Source organism: Dreissena polymorpha, chromosome 9, assembly GCF_020536995.1.
Source record: "Dreissena polymorpha isolate Duluth1 chromosome 9, UMN_Dpol_1.0, whole genome shotgun sequence".
Lineage (NCBI taxonomy): Eukaryota > Metazoa > Mollusca > Bivalvia > Myida > Dreissenidae > Dreissena > Dreissena polymorpha.
This window is the reverse complement of record NC_068363.1, coordinates 61,588,554-61,594,978: the sequence shown is the minus strand read 5'-3', so window position 1 is coordinate 61,594,978 and position 6,425 is coordinate 61,588,554. Positions and strand designations below refer to the sequence as shown.

Here is a 6,425-nt window from a genome sequence, read left to right as displayed (position 1 = left end):
AGCAGCAGATCCAGAGGTTCAATAGAAAGCCAGTCAGTCACTTCAGGCTAAGTTGTTTGCTGCTTGGAAAAAGTAAGTATAAGAAATCAACATACAATTTTATCTCCTGCATATCCCCCAAAGAGCCCCTCAGGAGAGATGACGCAGCCACCACAGCAAGGAATAGCAGAACGAGGCTTATCAGCAGCTTGGAAAGCAGCAAAAATTAATATATTTTTTTAATTGTTTAATCTGTAACAAAGAGGAAATCGAGAGCGAGAAAATTAACTGGTAATTATTATAACATTCTTACTTATATGTTTGATTACATCCTTTTCAGATTATGTTTGTAGTTATCCATGTCTTCTGCAAAATAGCGTAAGACATGTAAACTTCTATTCAGGACACTGGTCATTGTCGGGAACAATGCCAGATTTCATTGTAAGTAATCCGTTACTCCTTGATTATATTATCGAAAAGATGACAAATGTCAAGTTTCTTTCTACATTGTCATGTCGTTCTCAGTATTCTGAGCTTTTCATTCACAGAAAATCTGTGCTCGGCAAAGGCAACAAAAACGACAAACAACAATGTCGTCGCCATAATTTATTGTTCGTGATAACGCAAAATGCAAATCACAACATTGCATAACTTCAACGGTTTAACTGAATAGGCAATATAACATGCCAATAGTAATTGCTATACATTCAGTTTCATACCATATGTTTGCCAAAATCGGCAGTATTAACGGACAATTTCATCAATAAAATGTTGTGTCCCCCAAATTATATCACACAATCACATCGTGACCCACTTTTCAGAGTGTAGTGAGTGTTTTACTTACACTCAACGCGCCATATGAGGATCACACATATCATGTGTTTCCCGTTTGATCACATGCATGTTTTACATATGCTCGAAAATTCCTAATATAGGAAAGGCACTTGCCCTTCACATATGCACAGTCGGAAATTAAATTTAGCTTTGAATAACCCAAACTATTATAGCTATTTATAGTTTCGGCTACATATTTATCTAAAATATTAATATGAACATGTAAAATATTATAAGACACAGTCGCGTTTATGCCACATAATTATCATGTTGCATTTACCACATAGGCTAAATAGTGGTTGAAAATCTACAATTGCAAAATGCAAGGTCATAAGAACCATTGTTATTATTTACTTTAGACTGACGTGATGGAGAACGGAAACCTCTCAGGTCCCCCAGAGCAAACGGGCTTGTCCATTTCAAAGTCGCGGGGTGATGCCATATTGGCCGAGCTGGAAGCAAACATGAGCAATTGCTTCCAGTGTCAAGGATATGTTGGCAAGCATCGCAAGTTTAAGAACAGATATAAATGAATTGAAGCGGAAAAGAACTCCAGAACAAGACAACTCTGATGACGAAGGACCTTTCTCAAAAAAGGTTCACTCCGACGAACCAGAGGAAAAAGATTCCTCTGATGAGGAAGAATTCGATGCTGAATTAGACCAATTCTTGTCAACAAAGCAAACAGAAGCTGAAGAAGACGATTTCTGGCAAGACCTTAATGCGTTCGTAGCCGAAAATGAAGACACAGGGGAAGATGTATCAGAAAAAGTTGCGGCCATATCGCAGAAAGCGCTTCAATGCAAAGCCGATGAAAAGAAGATAAAAGACACCAAAGAACAAAACGAAAGACCAAAAAACATCCTGAACCTTAAAATCCCACAAGTTGATGAATTCCTATGGAGACAACTATGTGCGTCAACAAGGAACAATGATTTCATTTTGCAAACAATGCATAACACTTTGGCTTCGACGGCAGAACCCATCATCAAGGCCCTGGATCATGTGCAGACGTCAAACGACACTAAGCTGAAGGCATAACTAGCTGATGCACTCAAGTTGATTACGAATGGAATATCCAAGAACATGGAGGTCAGACGAGAAAAGATAAAACAGGAGATAATCTTGGTATAAAGTTGTTTGTGATTGCTCAAGGGCTGTGAATCTACATGTAGATTGCTTTTACTGAACTCAACTGTATTGTAAATCGGTTTTATTTTAGGGTGCACTTTGCATAACAATGTAAATTGCTTGCAAATGACCGCCGTTGATCATTACAAACCAAATGGCTATTGATGGAAATCAATAGCCATTTGGTTTGTTAAATTTCAATCAATCTGATTTAAACAATGATGAACTATGTCATATGAATGTATTACCTGATTTAGAGTATCAATTAATAAAAGTTAGTTATCAATAAGTTTACCGTCAATCTGATCAAACAGACAAATATCCATGTAATGATGTACACATGAAAACAGTACTGTAATTAATTATTTCTATGTTTAGCTTATATTCTATTTTCTGGATGCATTTACAGTAGTAAATTGTAATGATATTGTACAAATAGCACTTTTCAATGTTGTCAATTTCTTGGCAACTTACATGTAGCTGTAGTTAAACAAAAAGTATCGTTGAAAACGATGGATGCTCCCCGATGATGCGCTTCGTCAATCTATGTGTTAATAACCACCTAAACAAAATTATGATTAGCCTCAGTGACCTTGAACTCAAATGACAGCAAGCGTCATCAAAAGGTTGAGGTCTATGCAAGGTACCTACATGCCAAATATGTAAGAGATCGGTAAAATATTGAAGGCGCTACAAGAAACTGTAACAAAAGTTTGACAGAAAAATATATTATTAGCCTCGGTCACCTTGACCCCAGTGACCTCAAACCTCATCAAAAGGTAGAGGTCCATGCAAGGTACCTACATGCCAAACATGAAAGAGATCGTTGAAGTATTGAAGGTGCTATGAGCAACTGTAACAAAAGATTGACGGAAAAATCTATTATCAGCCTCAGTGACCTTTACCTTGACCCCAGTGACCTCAAACCTCATTAAAAGGTAGAGGTCCATGCAAGGTACCTACATGCCAAATAAGAAGAGATCGGTTAAATATTGAAGGTGCTATGAGAAACTGTAACAAAAGTGTGACAGAAGTAAGGAAGGACAAACTGGCAACTATATGCTCCGCCGAAATTTTATTTCGGGGAGCATAAAAATTATGCAAGGCTTCAACCCACCACCACCTTGAAATAAATATATGGTGTTCATCCTTTGTGTATCCTGTCCTCAGTTTCTAGCCCAGACAGTTAAAATTTGTTATCACAATCCTTATTTCAAACAAAGGTGCCTAACATTGTTCAATTTATGTTTTTCAGATTTACCTCCCCCTGACAGAGGCAGTTGGAGGAAGAATTACACCAAAAACTGGCCGAAGTTAACATATGAAGACCTTGTGGACTATCTGATTTTTTCAAAAGCATACGACGGAAAAATAATGAAATGCTTAAGAGCCTTGTATAGATATAATTATGTCCAAACCATTTTGAACAAGACTATTGCCAAGCAATATAAGTCCCCTACCGGCTCCACCATTGTCAGAAATAATTTTTTTATTTGTTGCCATATCAACCAGAATTTTTGATGTAGGAACAAAATGAAATGACGTGGTACATAATGTCCTTATTGCCATCTATCCATGTTTCCAGAAAAGTTTGACATCGAACACAGAGAGGGTCCATCTATCCATGTTTTCAGAAAAGTTTGACATTGAACATAGAGAGGGTGGCCTTATAGAGGGACCCTGGGGCAGCGGTACTCAGTACGCTCAACGCACTGGGGAAACCGTCTCGGGGATGAAGATGACGGCCGGTGACGCCGAGAGTGGCCATAAAGGCAGAGCTGTGTGCTGCACTCCATTCCAGCCTTATGTGATTTAATCGGTTTGCGAACCCTTAAATTAACATTATATAATACATTTTTTTACATAATTTAAACTCTACGAATATGTCTATGAATGTGTTTTATTTCAATATCTGTCAAATCATTTCATCAAAACACACGTTTTTTTTAATTTGGAGTCCCGACATTCAACTAAATAATTATAAATTGGGTTATTGTTTACATTAAATACAGAAAAGAATCAATTAATGTTATAAAATAGTTAATTTTTCCAAGCCCTTACAATTCAATGTGTTATAGAATTTCCCCTACCCACATTCTTTTTCTCAAATGTTATGATTTTACTTATGAAAGATGCCACCTTAAATTATATGAACTTGAATACATTTGATGAGCACCTTTTGAGGATTAAAGTTATAAGATGAAATAAATGTTTTCTCTTTGCCTTTATAATTGAAGTGTTTTACTGGATTTACTATGTACAGTTAAATATAGATTTCAGTCTGTAGTAGTCTACACACATTCAAAAGATTTACTAAAAGGTACTTTCAGAACTACTATATAGATCTACATCTTAATATTGGATTTATATCAAACATATCTTGATTTTTCTGCAAGTACATGCCTGCAACGGTATAATTTCTAAAGAATCTTTAAATCTTTCAGTGATAACATGGCAAATTTATCATGGGTAACATACCTGTTGAAAGAAGCAGTAAATGTTCTATCAACCAGTACTACATGTATTAATACTCCAAGTACTGGTGAAACTGCTTTAGTAAATACCACAGCATCATTGAGGAATATTTTTGCGCCTTATAGACGTGCCAGGGGTGGAAGGCCCGTATCTCAAGCATCCTTCAGTAACATCCCCAAAACTACTTGGACCCACAACTTCTGCTGTTTGGCCGACCCTCATCAGGAAAGAATAAAAAGTAGAATATCATTATATAGACAGTTTTTTTCCAGAGGTTTCCATTCTCACACAGCATAAATTTTGAGTTGAAGATTTCAAATGTGTTTGTGTCGGAACAGTGTGATGATTTAAAATTTTTTAAGTAGATGAAGTAATGCGCAGGCAAATTTAGAACCATACAAATATGGCGGCAGTACCTAACCATCCATGCAACAGACAGAGATAGAAAGTACAATCCTTATCCTCAAAATAGGATAATTCAAGCATGCTTATATACTGTCTCCTACAATGAATAGCACTGAGTGTTATAACAATTATTGGTAAATATTGATTAGTGGCTAGCAAAGACTTGGTGATGTCCATGATGGGTGCCACACTCCCATAACTGATAATCAGTTAGTGTTCATTATTCGTTACTTCTTAAATGTCAAAAAGATTAAAATGGCAATTAAATATCAATGAATGAATGACTTTGCAACAAATCACTAGGACAACTAGGTATAGATAGGAAGAATACTATAAATGAGGCATTCCTGAAATCTTAGTTAGAAATGTGTTCCCACCGTACCTTGGTGACAATCAGTGATTTTAACATACACTTAAAACATTATCTTTCATATGTAACATTTTGGTATTTAATTATTTTATGCATTTACAGTCTGAAATAAGAGATAAACATTATCATAATTTGCAGTTAAAGATAAATTTAGTAATCAATTAAAATCGGAGAAATCGCATCAGAAGTGGAAACCGATAATATTCAGTTTTATCATTGAAAATTTTAGAATAAAATAGTGTATTTAAAAATGATTTTCTGTTTCAGGAAACAGTACAAGACAAAGCAGCCAAAAAAGTGCTTCTGATGAAGGACTTGGAGAGAAAAAAAACTCATAAAAAAGAAAGATTCAGAATATTTGAGAGAAGTCCTTTATGAAAAGTATCCCAAACTGAGAGATGGAGGTGGATTTGAATTGCTGAATCAAATTCAAGAGTTGATCTTGAAAATATTAACATTCCATCCTCAGGTTACAATTAATATTTTTGGCGGATGAAAGTGGACTTGGAGGAGCTATTTTTTACATCAGACCAATTCAAGAGAATCTCTCGATGGATCCTGTTTTGAATGTTGTGGTATGTTAAAAAATCTTTCTACTGTACTTTAAATAAGTTGACTGTCAATCATCATACATTCAAGACAGATGAACAATGCATTTTTTTATTATTGATTTTAAATTATTATTGTTACTTTCTTAATGAAGTGTGCATTAATTGTGTAATGATACTAAAAGCTAAAATGAAAAGTTATTAATATTGACAAGGCTGGATTTTTGGCAACGAATAGCCTCCATAAAGGATTACCTAGTCGTGTCCACCCACTACCCTAAACTGGCCGTGCTGATCCCACTAAGTTTGATGTCAGTCAGTTATACAACAGGTTCAAGGGATCTGCAGATACTAGATATGGGCAAAAATCTGAACAGGTGGCACGCCAATGGTTTGAAAAGACTTGTGGACAAACTGTTCATTGATGTGGACTTGTGATTTGTCAAAATGAACCTTAGATTGCGGCCAGCCCTGCTGGATTGATTGACAGTGAAACGATTGTGGAAATAGAATGCCCAACAAAACATCATTATGACATAGTAATGTCTGGAAAGTATGATGTGGTGCTTAAGGATGAAAAGCCATACTTGGACCCCAAAGGGAAAAATGGACTGCACAAAGGCTTCCCTGTGTAAGTTCATTGTGTGGACAAATGAGTATCAAATTGTTACAGACATGCCTTT

The 6,425-nt window shown here is 35.8% G+C and overlaps 1 long non-coding RNA gene across 1 annotated transcript; it reads left to right on the top strand.

Annotated features, from left to right (window-relative positions):
* Nucleotides 1-3,535: 3,535 nt before the first annotated feature.
* Nucleotides 3,536-5,994, top strand: LOC127846450 (uncharacterized). Its single transcript, XR_008033511.1, has 3 exons — nucleotides 3,536-3,763; nucleotides 4,545-4,657; nucleotides 5,462-5,994. It is a non-coding gene; the product is annotated as an uncharacterized LOC127846450 (long non-coding RNA).
* Nucleotides 5,995-6,425: the final 431 nt, after the last annotated feature.